General features: G+C 48.6%; 1 protein-coding gene across 1 annotated transcript in view; it reads right to left on the bottom strand.

The window, feature by feature from the left end:
* The window catches only part of LOC141094137 (uncharacterized), a 91,016-nt gene extending 88,531 nt beyond the window's left edge, over window positions 1–2,485 (bottom strand). Inside the window, exon 1 of the mRNA XM_073579874.1 lies at window positions 2,348–2,485. The gene's annotated coding sequence lies outside the window, so the exon portion shown is untranslated. The remainder of the gene's footprint in view (window positions 1–2,347) is intronic.
* Window positions 2,486–13,403: the final 10,918 nt, after the last annotated feature.

Here is a 13,403-nt window from a genome sequence, read left to right as displayed (position 1 = left end):
CCTATGGGAATCAAAAACCGCAATGCAGACGGTGCAGAATTTTCCGCGCGGATTATCTGCGGTTTTCAATCCGCAGAAAGAATTGACATGTCAATTCTTTCTGCGGATTCTGCTGCGGTTTGCCATCTCCTCCATTGAGGAGATGAAAAACCGCAGGGCAAAACCGCAGAGCAATCTGCAGGTAAAACCACAGGTATTTTGACCTGCGGTTTCACCTGCGGATTTTACAAAGTCCGCGCGGATGAATCCGCACCTAATCCACAGCGTGTGCACACAGCCTTAGGTGCCACAGGTAAGTTACAGGTGCTGTTAATTACACAAATTAGAGAAGCATCACATGATTTTTCGACCAGTGCCAATACTTTTGTCCACCCTCTTTTTTATGTTTGGTGTGGAATTATATCCAATTTGGTTTTAGGACAATTCTTTTTGTGTTTTTTCATTTAAGACAAATTAAATGAAGATAATAATACCAAAGAATTTGTGTTTGCAATCATTTTCAGGAAGAAACTGAGTATTATCTGACAGAATTGCAGGGGTGTCAATACTTTTGGCAACAACTGTAAGTACGATGGAGTACGTTTGTGCGCGACATAAATAAGCGTTTTACGTGACTAACTTCTGAACTACACAGAGTTGATAATTTTTTGGGCAAATATTATTCAGGACATTGAGCTGGTCATTTTGATTACTAGAGGTCCAGGGTACCTTGATCCAAATAAAATTTATATATGATCAGTTGGTTTTGGAACAGTTGGTGCACCATAGATGAAAATGTAATAAAAGAGCCGCACTCCACATAGAGAATAATGGAGCCTCCAGCACCGACCTCCACCCACAGAGCCGCACTCCACATAGAGAATAATGGAGCCTCCAGCACCGACCTCCACCCGCAGAGCCGCACTCCACATAGAGAATAATGGAGCCTCCAGCACTGACATCCAACCGCAGAGCCGCACTCAACATAGAGAATAATGGAGCCTCCAGCACCGACCTCCACCCGCAGAGCCACACTCCACATAGAGAATAATGGAGCCTCCGGCACCGACCTCCACCCGCAGAGCCGCACTCCACATAGAGAATAATGGAGCCTCCGGCACTGACCTCCACCCGCAGAGCCGCACTCCACATAGAGAATAATGGAGCCTCCAGCACCGACCTCCACCCGCAGAGCAGCACTCCACATAGAGAATAATGGAGCCTCCGGCACCAACCTCCACCCGCAGAGCCGCACTCCACCTAGAGAATAATGGAGCCTCCAGCCCCGACCTCCACCCGCAGAGCTGCACTCCACATAGAGAATAATGGAGCCTCCAGCACTGACCTCCACCCGCAGAGCCGCACTCCACAGAGAATAATGGAGCCTCCAGCACTGACCTCCACCCGCAGAGCCGCACTCCACAGAGAATAATGGAGCCTCCAGCACTGACCTCCACCCGCAGAGCCGCACTCCACATAGAGAATAATGGAGCCTCCAGCACTGACCTCCACCCGCAGAGCCGCACTCCACATAGAGAATAATGGAGCATCCGCCATTTACCTCCACCCGCAGAGCCGCACTCCACATAGAGAATAATGGAGCCTCCGCCACTTACCTCCACCCGCACTCCACAGAGAATAATGGAGCCTCCAGCACTGACCTCCACCCGCAGAGCCGCACTCCACATAGAGAATAATGGAGCCTCCGGCAACGACCTCCACCCGCAGAGCCGCACTCCACATAGAGAATAATGGAGCCTCCAGCACCGACCTCCACCCGCAGAGCCACACTCCACATAGAGAATAATGGAGCCTCCAGCACCGACCTCCACCTGCAGAGCCGCACTCCACATAGAGAATAATGGAGCCTCCGCCACTTACCTCCACCCGCAGAGCCGCACTCCACAGAGAATAATGGAGCCTCCAGCACTGACCTCCACCCGCAGAGCCGCACTCCACATAGAGAATAATGGAGCCTCCGCCATTTACCTCCACCCGCAGAGCCGCACTCCACATAGAGAATAATGGAGCCTCCGCCACTTACCTCCACCCGCAGAGCCGCACTCCACAGAGAATAATGGAGCCTCCAGCACTGACCTCCACCCGCAGAGCTGCACTCCACATAGAGAATAATGGAGCCTCCGGCAACGACCTCCACCCGCAGAGCCGCACTCCACATAGAGAATAATGGAGCCTCCAGCACCGACCTCCACCCGCAGAGCCGCACTCCACATAGAGAATAATGGAGCCTCCAGCACCGACCTCCACCCGCAGAGCCACACTCCACATAGAGAATAATGGAGCCTCCAGCACCGACCTCCACCCGCAGAGCCGCACTCCAGAGAATAATGGAGCCTCCAGCACTGACCTCCACCCGCAGAGCCGCACTCCACATAGAGAATAATGGAGCCTCCAGCACCGACCTCCACCCGCAGAGCCGCACTCCACATAGAGAATAATGGAGCCTCCGACACCGACCTCCACCCGCAGAGCCGCACTCCACAGAGAATAATGGAGCCTCCGGCACCGACCTCCACCCGCAGAGCCGCACTCCACAGAGAATAATGGAGCCTCCAGCACTGACCTCCACCCGCAGAGCCACACTCCACATAGAGAATAATGGAGCCTCCGGCACCGACCTCCACCCGCAGAGCCGCACTCCACAGAGAATAATGGAGCCTCCAGCACTGACCTCCACCCGCAGAGCCGCACTCCACATAGAGAATAATGGAGCCTCCAGCACCGACCTCCACCCGCAGAGCCGCACTCCACATATAGAATAATGGAGCCTCCAGCACCGACCTCCACCCGCAGAGCCGCACTCCACATAGAGAATAATGGAGCCTCCAGCACCGACCTCCACCCGCAGAGCCACACTCCACATAGAGAATAATGGAGCCTCCGGCACCGACCTCCACCCGCAGAGCCGCACTCCACATAGAGAATAATGGAGCCTCCAGCACCGACCTCCACCCGCAGAGCCGCACTCCACATAGAGAATAATGGAGCCTCCAGCACCGACCTCCACCCGCAGAGCCACACTCCACATAGAGAATAATGGAGCCTCCAGCACTGACCTCCACCCGCAGAGCCGCACTCCACATAGAGAATAATGGAGCCTCCAGCACCGACCTCCACCCGCAGAGCCGCACTCCACATAGAGAATAATGGAGCCTCCAGCACCGACCTCCACCCGCAGAGCCACACTCCACATAGAGAATAATGGAGCCTCCGGCACCGACCTCCACCCGCAGAGCCACACTCCACATAGAGAATAATGGAGCCTCCAGCACCGACCTCCACCCGCAGAGCCACACTCCACATAGAGAATAATGGAGCCTCCGGCACCGACCTCCACCCGCAGAGCCGCACTCCACATAGAGAATAATGGAGCCTCCAGCACTGACCTCCACCCGCAGAGCCGCACTCCACATAGAGAATAATGGAGCCTCCAGCACCGACCTCCACCCGCAGAGCCGCACTCCACATAGAGAATAATGGAGCCTCCAGCACTGACCTCCACCCGCAGAGCCGCACTCCACATAGAGAATAATGGAGCCTCCAGCACCGACCTCCACCCGCAGAGCCGCACTCCACATAGAGAATAATGGAGCCTCCAGCACCGACCTCCACCCGCAGAGCCACACTCCACATAGAGAATAATGGAGCCTCCGGCACCGACCTCCACCCGCAGAGCCACACTCCACATAGAGAATAATGGAGCCTCCAGCACCGACCTCCACCCGCAGAGCCACACTCCACATAGAGAATAATGGAGCCTCCGGCACCGACCTCCACCCGCAGAGCCGCACTCCACATAGAGAATAATGGAGCCTCCAGCACCGACCTCCACTCGCAGAGCCACACTCCACATAGAGAATAATGGAGCCTCCAGCACCGACCTCCACTCGCAGAGCCACACTCCACATAGAGAATAATGGAGCCTCCGACACCGACCTCCACCCGCAGAGCCGCACTCCACACATATGGCTGCTCTGTGCACACAGGACCTGTGATGAGGTCACAGGAGGGGAGGAGTCAGGGGTCACATGATCAGGGCCCTCAGTGTGTGCAGGACTCTGCTGTGCTGACAGGTATTCAGCTTTTCTGCTGGAGTTGCTCCTTTAAAGGGACCCTGTCACCCCCTCCAGACGTTTTTAAGTAAAAGAGCCACCTTGTGCGGCACTAATGCTGCATTCTGTCAAGGTGTCTCTGTTACTTGGCGTGGATTCCACCGTAGAAATAATCATTTTTAAAATTGTTCAAAAATACCTGAAATTTGACAGGGGGGCAGGTCTTCCCCCTCTGACAGACGCCTCGCATACACCAGTCATTTCGTATTTGGCTCCGCCTCCTCTGTGTTCTTTTGAAAGTCTGGCTTCTGGGCTTTACTAGAGTGTCGTGGACATGCGCAGTTAGCGCTGCCCGACGTGCCCGTGCTCTCAGATAACATCCTGGCCTTCTTATCGCGCGGCCTCAGATCCCGCCCCGCAGTCGCTTATGATTTATTCACACTGCGGGGCTGGGAGTCTCGGGCATGCGCAGTAGTTATCTGCTGCTCTCCGACTCCCAAAAATCCCTCCGCCTCTTTACTACATTGCAGCGTCAGCGTTGGAATCATCAGCTCCTCCATTATTGCTGTGAAGCTGACGCTGCAATGTAGTAAAGAGGCAGTGGGATTATGAGAAATAAGATTCTGTGGTCTGATGAGAAGAAGATAGAACTTTTTGGTGATAATTCTAAGCAGTATGTGTGGAGAACCAGGCACTGCTCATCATATGCCCAATACAATTAACAGTGAAACATGGTGGTGGCAGCATCATGCTATGGGGGTGTTTTTCAGCTGCAGGGACAGGACGACTAGTTGCCATTGAAGGAAACATGAATGCGGCCACGTACAGAGATATCCTGGATGAAAACCTCTTCCAGAGTGCTCTGGACCTCAGACTTGGCCGAAGGTTCACCTTTCAGCAAGACAATGACCCTAAGCACACAGCTAAAATAACAAAGGAGTGGCTTCAGAACAACACTGTGACCATTATTGACTGGCCCAACCAGAGCCCCAACCTTACTGAGTATCTCAAGAGAGACCGGAAAATGGCTGTCCACCAACATTCACCATCCAACCTGACGGAACTGGAGAGGATCTGCAAGGAAGAATGGCAGAGGATCCCCAAATCCAGGTGTGAAAAACTTGTATCATTCCCAAGAAGACTCATGGCTGTACTAGCTCAAAGGGTGCTTCTACTCAATACTGAGCAAGGGGGCTGAATACTTATGGTCATGTAATATTTCAGTTTTTATTTTCTAATAAATTTGCAAACATCTCTACATTTCTGCTTTCTCAGACAAGATGGGGTGCAGAGTGCACATTAATGAGAGAAAAATGAACTTTACTGAATTTACCAAATGGCTGCAATAAAACAAAGAGGGAAAAATGTTGCGGGGTCTGAATACTTTCCGCATCCCCTGTATTCCATGGTTTCCCTTCATAGGAACCTAAGGACTGAAAGTTTGACTTAGGCTGGTTTCACACTAGCGTTTTTTTGCGCTGCGTTTTTGCACATACATGCGCATGCGTTTTTTTCCACCTATCTTTAACATGGGTGCGCATTGTCATGCGTTTGTACGCGTTTGTATGCGCATGCGTTTTTTTGTAGTGTGCGCCCAGGCACACAAATGCAACCTGTTGCATTTTTGGTCCGTCCGACCTGTCTCAAAAAAATGCATGCGCACGGAATTCACCCAAAAACACATTAAAGTCTTTGGTCATGCGCACGTCAGCGTTTAAAAACGCATGCGTTCTTGGGTAAAAACCATGCGCAAGAAAACGCATTAAAAACACATGATGCGGGGGGCATGGCTATGCAGCGGTGAGAGAAGGACGCACGCTGCGGGAGCTCCCATTAATCCTGAGTACATCCTGCGCTTACCGCCTGTATTGAGCACAGGACTTGGCAGCGCTTGGTGCCCGCCAGTGTCGGGACCCCCCGGGAGCTCAGAGGAGAGACGCTGGACGGCTCCGGTGGGCAGGAGCCCTGGAAGACGGGGGTAGGCAGCGGGGCCTGTGGGGAGCAGCGGCCATCTTGGACACGCGCTCTATCAGAGGGAGCGCGGCGTCCAGTCTCCAGCGTTGCGGGGGCAGCGTCTCATATCCTGCATGATTCAAGAGGAGTGCGGTGAGTGCCCTGGAAAATGGGGCCCGCATGATTCCTTCTTCTGTGAATTGAACTGCTGGCCTGCTAGTGTTACTATACTGCTCCCCCTCCCATTACTGCTGTCTATGAGGGTGGAAGTTCGTCCCCCTCCCCCCCTGCCATAGGAGCCTAGGTGACATTCTGACTGTATCCATACGGATTCTGCTCCCAGGCTGCAATTAATAAGTGTGGCTCCTACTGTGCATATATAACTACAGCAGGAAGACTCCTGGACTGTATAACGTCAGCTATACCGGGGTATTTCACGGCTCTTAATCATGAACCAATCTAAAGGATCGACAGCGGCAGAAAAATTGAAGGAATTTGCCAGATCCGACCCTTCTGAGAGTGCACGCACTTTACGAAATGCCACCTCGCAATCTCAGCGTAAAAATCGTAACTCAGAAAGTGGAGAGGAGATTGAACAGGAGGAAATGACCCTTAAACAGGTGTCTGAGCAGCTGATGCAGGCTATCTCCCTCACTAGGACATCCTTGATGAAGAAAATAGAAGATGTCTACACCGAGGTGGGGAGACTCCGTCACGACATGCAGGCCATGAGAGCATGCATCACGGAGGTGGAGGCGAGAGTGTCCCAGGTGGAGGACACCATTACGCCAATGGAGGCTAAGTTAACTAAAGTAGCGGGATCTACAAACTCCTGGAGGCAAAAGGCAGACGACCTAGAAAACAGAATGCGGTGGAATAATATCCGTGTCATCGGTCTGCCTGAGCGCTCTGAAGGTCAACACCCTGAACAATTCTTAGAAAGCTGGCTTAAGACCTCTCTGGGTGATGAATTCTCCTTGGTGTTCGCCGTTGAGAGAGCCCACAGAGTCCCCACCAAACCTTTACCTCCGGGAGCCCCACCTAGACCTTTCCTGGCACGTCTCCTCAACTGTAAAGATAGAGACACCATTCTACGCCTCGCATGACAAAAGAGCCCCATCAAGTTCAACGACGCTGTGATCTCAATCTTCCCGGATTTCTCTATGGAACTCCAGAAGCAACGTGCGCAGTTCATTGACATCAAGAAGCGGCTCGGGGAAAAGAACATTGCATACTCCATGATTTATCCAGCTCGGCTTCGGGTTGTCCACGGGGGTTCCTCCGTATTTTTCACAGATCCGGCGGAGGCTACCGAGTAGCTGCGGTCCCATAGAGGATCTCCTGCAAAGGAATTCTAGAGTGTATACTTTCATCTGGATCCTTTTACTGCAGGCTTGGTCGGAGCTCTCCTGGCCACTACATTTAGTGATGGTATCCCCTTGTTCGTTTTTCGATAGAGGAGCGGGACTTTGCTCCTATGTTACTAAGTTTATATTTTATTTTCAAAAGCTTTAATTTTAGCTTTAAGTGTTATTTAGGTAGAAATTGCAGCCAATGGAAGTCTTGCTATTTGCGTGGTGTCTCTCAGTTCTACTTAGGCGCCGATGCGCAACATATCCAGATAAGTGGAGATGGGTACTGATTTAATATGCATGACGTGGAATGTGAGGGGTATCAAGACCCCCCGAAAAAAGGTTAAAGTTTTTTCACAAATCAGGCACGATCACCCTCATGTTGTGGCTCTGGTCGAGACACACTTGACCAGAGATAAGGTTCGGACTGTTTAGAAACCGTGGGTTCAGTGGTCCATACACGCTTTTCACACCAGCTACTCCAGGGGGGTCTCATTACTAATACTCAAGGACGTTAGATGAGAGGTCCGGGAGGCCCGGAGAGACTCTGAAGGGCGCTTCATATTTGTGTATGCACTGATTAATTCTAGGAAGTATGTCATTCTGTGTGTTTATAATCCCCCTCCAGCAGGTACGTCAATTCTCCAGAAAGCATTGAGCTTTGCTTTAAATTACCCAGACGCGGATGTCATTTGTATGGGAGACTTTAATTTGGTGATGAATAATTGCCTCGACAGATTGAGACTGGATGACGGGACACAGGGTTGGACCCCATCGGCAGTTACATCCCAATTATCACAGTTTATAGAGAGTAGTGGATGGTTAGACCTATGGAGAACACGTCACCCAGAAACGAGGGAGTATACTTGCCACTCCTCCACTAGACGTTCCTTATCTCATATAGATTACATTTTTGGGTCTAGTGGTCTGGCACTATGGGTGGATAGTATTGAACATGGAAGCAGAGGGATTTCAGATCATAGCCCAATCATCCTTAAACTCAGATATGGCCGAGTAATAGGATAACATGGAAATTAAATCCTTTCTGGCTGAAATTAATTAGGTCACCTGACAGAACAATTGACCAGTTGCGTGTTTTCGTGTCCTCTCACCCCGAACCCCAGAATGTTAATTTATTTTGGGACACCCTTAAGGCATACTTGAGGGGCTGCCTATCTTCCACGATCTCCTACATCAAATGGGTGACGTCGGGGGAGGATGACGAAATAGAGCAACGATTGAAAGATTCAGAGGCCGCTTGCGTATCTGATCAAACTAGTGGTAATACAGTGGAGTGGTTAACGGCCCAAAGATTATATACTCAACATATAGACTCCAAGTCTAAACGTAAATTATTTTTTACTCGCCAATCCTACTTTGAACTAGGGAACCAGTCTAGTAAATTTCTGGCCTATTTGGTGTGGCAGCACAATACAACTAACACAATATTACAGATCCGCAGCTCAGATGGTACAGTGGTGTCCTCGACCGGTGAAATAATGGGATATTTCCATGATTATTATAGCTCACTGTACAGTTCAAGGGGTGACATTCGTAATCAGGGGTGTCTAGACTATCTATCAGATATAACTTTTCCCACGCTAAGTGCCTCTCAGCGTGCCTTTATGGACGCTGAGTTCACTCTGGAAGAGATAGAAGATGCCATGAGGGATATGGCCTCTGGGAAAGCCCCTGGGCCAGATGGGTTTCCTATTGAGCTGTACAGGAAATACCGGGAGATCTGAGCGCCACTTTTGTTGTCTGTGTTGCGGGGGATTTGGGGGGGGGGGCCATGCCGGAGTCCTTCTATGAAGCTAATATAATAGTGCTTAAGAAAGAAGGGAAGGACCCTCTGGACTGTGGATCTTATCGCCCCATATCTTTAGTAAATGTGGATTACAAAATCTTGGCAACTAGGCTGAATTCAATTATTTTGGAACTTGTACATCCTGACCAGACTGGCTTTATGCCTGGGAAAAGCACCTCCATTAATATTAGACGGGTTCAATCGGTGGTTCAATATAGTTCCCTGATGCCAGACAATAGATGGGCATTGGCGTCGTTGGATGCGGCCGAGGCCTTTGACTCCGTTGAGTGGCCTTTCCTCCACGCATGCTTGCAGAAATACGGTTTTGGAGATAGATTTTTAAAATGGGTTAGTACATTATATATGAAACCTAAAGCCCGGTACATTGTAAATGGTTCTGTTTCCGAGTCCTTTTCTCTGCACAGGGGAACTCGTCAGGGGTGTCCCCTCTCCCCGACCCTCTTTGCTCTTGCAATAGAGGCTTTGGCAATTCGCATGAGAACTTCTCTTAATATTATGGGTATAGAGATAGCAGATCGGGTAGACACCATAGGAATGTACGCCGATGATATGATAATATTTATGGATAGAGCGGAGGAGACATTGACGGGGGTGATTGCCACTATAAATGAATTCAGTAGATATTCCGACCTGTATATAAATTGGGAGAAATCTGCTCTGGTGCCTCTTTCTCATGCCCCAATGCCGCGACTTGGGACTCTCTCCTTGTTGCCCATTGTATCACATTTTAAATATCTGGGTGTTCATATTTCTCAATCTAACACACTTGATCTGCAACTTAATATATATCCGTTACTAGAGATGGTCAAGGTTAAATTTACGATTTGGAGTAAACTCCCGCTGTCTGTAGCTGGACGCATTAATCTAATTAAAATGATACTACTCCCTAAGATCAGCTATTTTCTCCAACATAGTGCTGTGGTGGTGCCTAAGTCTTTTTTCACTAACTTGAATTCCCAGATTACGTCTTTCATATGGGGGAAAACCAGGCCAAAATTAAGCTATCCACCCTACAAAGGCCAAAAAAAAGGGGGGGTAGCGCTACCGGATTTTTTTCTTTATTATCTGGCGGGACAGGCAAGAGCCATAAGTAAGTGGATGCCTGGTAATTGTCTTCCTAATTCTGAGAGTCATTTGCTTCATGCCACACATGCTGATTGCCCGCTGGGGTTCTTGGAGATGGAAAAAGTAAAAGTCCAACGTCTGCTGCCCATGCTTCGTCTGGCAAGACTAGTGTGGAGACAGATTAAGAGGGTGGTTGGATTTAGTGACGTCATAGCTGAAATGCCCTTATGGAATAATAGTTATTTTCCGACACTGCTTGCCCACCCATCTGCCGAATTCTGGCCTCAGTACAATGTCTCTACGATAGGGGATATATATGAATGTGGGACACTATTATCTTTTGAACAACTACAAGCTAAGTGCAATGTCCCGAGGTCACAATTCTTCCGATATTTGCAATTAAGATCAGCTTTTCAATCGCATATGAGAAATATTGGTATGAATAACGCTATTTCGTCTCTACCCTTGATAGGCATTCTTAAATCACAGGGTCCCCAGGGTCTCATCTCCTCTCTGTACACACACATGCTATCGGTGGGGACGGAATCTGCCATATGCCTGGTTAGGGGGAAATGGGAAAGGCTCATCCCTGATGCACAGGAAGAGGAGTGGGAGGAAATTCTGGAGTCACCAACTAAGGTGTCTCCGTCAATCAACAATAGAATGATACAACTTTATATCATAAACCAATCATATTTGACTCCGACTCGACTTTTTAAGATGGGCCGTTTTCAATCTTCGGAGTGTCTGAGATGCCATGCATCCGACGCAGATTTTATTCACATGATTTGGCAATGTCCGATTATAGTACACTACTGGAAAGAGGTAACGTCATTATTAACCTCCCTGGCGCAGATTCCTGTTCCCCTTGAGCCATTGGTTTGTCTGTTTGGGGTGTGGGAAGATGAGACTTGGGGACATTATACAGGGATTTTCTTACCGGAGGCGTTGTTCATAGCACGGAAAGTGTTGGCGCTGCGGTGGATGGGGGGGTTCGGATCCCTCCCTTAGGACCTGGATAGCATTGGTGAACTCAGTTATACCATATGAGCGCAAGCTCTACCAAAATAGAGGGTGCCCGGGTAAATTTGAGAAGAAATGGGGGGTGGAACTCCTCTCGTCTCACGTTGTAGGACGGAGACATCGCATGATAAAGAGCTAAATATATAGACATGGGCTGCAAATAGTTGTTTTGTAGTAGTAGTAATGTTTTAGAAGTTGGCAGGCTTTATTATTTGAATAAAATACATAGACCAATGTAAGGCAATTGACGGTATGTTTTATTCTATGCACAGTTGACATGCATACGCTGTTTGATATTGATGCTCTGTGATATGTATGTGTGTCACATGATATTTTCATCACTGTCGGTTTGCATATTGTATATCCTGCCTTTGGTTCAATAAACGAATTTAATAAAAAAAAAAAAAAAACGCAGCGCAGCGGAAAAAAAAACGCAAGTATGAAAGTAGCCTTATGCCTGTAAAGACCACCACCCGCTACGGCCTTACATTGGGGTCGGCTTGTTTCCTGGTGTCGGATATCTCCATAATCTATACGTCTTAGACGCTGAGAGGTAGACGTTACTATCTACCATCTGCACTCCCTCCTGGCTCTTCATCTTTCTCTCCTTTTTCCTTTCCCTCTCCCTTTTTCCATATAATATGGCACAACTGAAAACGTTCTCATTGACTGTCAGAGGACTGAATGTTCCAGAGAAAAGAGCTCCAGTGTTTTATCAGATGCAGAAACTACACGGACATTTTCTCTCTCTTCAGGAGACCCTCTTTAGGGGCGATCATACACCTCAGTTACTAGCAGATATTATTCACCTTGGAGCCACAGTACAAATGCTGTCTCGAGGTCTAAGGTGCTGAGTATTGGCCGACACAAATCACTGCCGCAGACTATGTTAGAGCCACTGTCTGACACGGAGGGGAGGTGTGTGTCTGATAACATCTCCATCTACTCCCAAATTTTGACTTTGACAAACTTCTATCTCCCTAATTGTGACCAAACTAAGACATGCTGTAAAACTAAACAAACTAAAACATTTTGTGGACGGCCTTATCATCATTGGAAGTGACTTTAATGTTGGTTAGGACACTTCTTTAGACGCGTCCCTGGGCCAGAGTCACCAATCTAAAACATAAGCAAAAGCTTTACTAAACGTGCTCCGATCTCTCCAAAGATTGTCCCAAATTCTTCTCATCCCTATGGAATCTATATTCCATCCTCAAATATTTTATTTAAAAGTGTAATATGAAAGGATGACATATGCCCTAGATGTGGTCACAATGATGCCCACCTGATGCATATGACGTGGGTATGTGGGAATATTGCCGACTATCTGTATTTGGGATATAACTTCAGCTGGAACCTACAATCTGTCTCCTAGGACTCCTGGGAGAGGACGTAGACCCAGTCTCCCATATGGCAATAGCTCAAAAATATTATTTTAGCCAGAAAGTTGTTGGCTCTACATTGGATAGACAATTCTCCCCCCAACGATAACAGAACTGAAATCCAGGATAAATATCCCTCTATGCTTGGAAAGAGGAGCTTATATTAAAGGAACGCTCTCAAGAAATCCATACACATATGGGAACAATGGGTAATTACCCCAGGTATTGCTTCAGAAAACCTTCTCAGAAATCCTATACTGGACCGTTTCTCCATTTCCTTACAGTAAACCAGGAATTTATATCCTTATACCCAAGGTGTCAGGAAAATAATAATTGTCTCAGACCACACAATTGCCCCTTCTTAGATATATTCTTTTTCTTTTTATGTCCCAATCTGGAAAAAAAAAATCAGTCAGGAAGTGTTCAGATATTTATGTCTGTACAAATGTAAAATTACTATATCCAAAGCATTGTACTATAGAGCGAAATTGAGATTTATATCATTGTCTGATCATTGCCTCAGGAGTGTCTATTTGCCACTGCCTATTGCTAGTTACTGTAGCTTTGTCTGGAGGGCCAGTAGTAACTAAGCGAACAGCACGAATCTGAGCAAGACGTTGAGACCGATGTCTCTGCTGAGTAGCTTCCACAGCAGAATGGGAGACTGCAGTGGCATACATGGCTTGAGATCTACCCTGTGCAGTGGGAGAATCCCGGCGCCTAACATTGCCCCCCAAGCTCCCCTCCC

This window comes from Dendrobates tinctorius, unplaced genomic scaffold, assembly GCF_039654945.1.
Source record: "Dendrobates tinctorius isolate UK_male_01 unplaced genomic scaffold, ASM3965494v1 ptg000063l, whole genome shotgun sequence".
In the NCBI taxonomy this organism is placed as follows: domain Eukaryota; kingdom Metazoa; phylum Chordata; class Amphibia; order Anura; family Dendrobatidae; genus Dendrobates; species Dendrobates tinctorius.
Note: the sequence above shows the minus strand (reverse complement) of the source record. Positions and strands in the feature narration are given on the sequence as shown.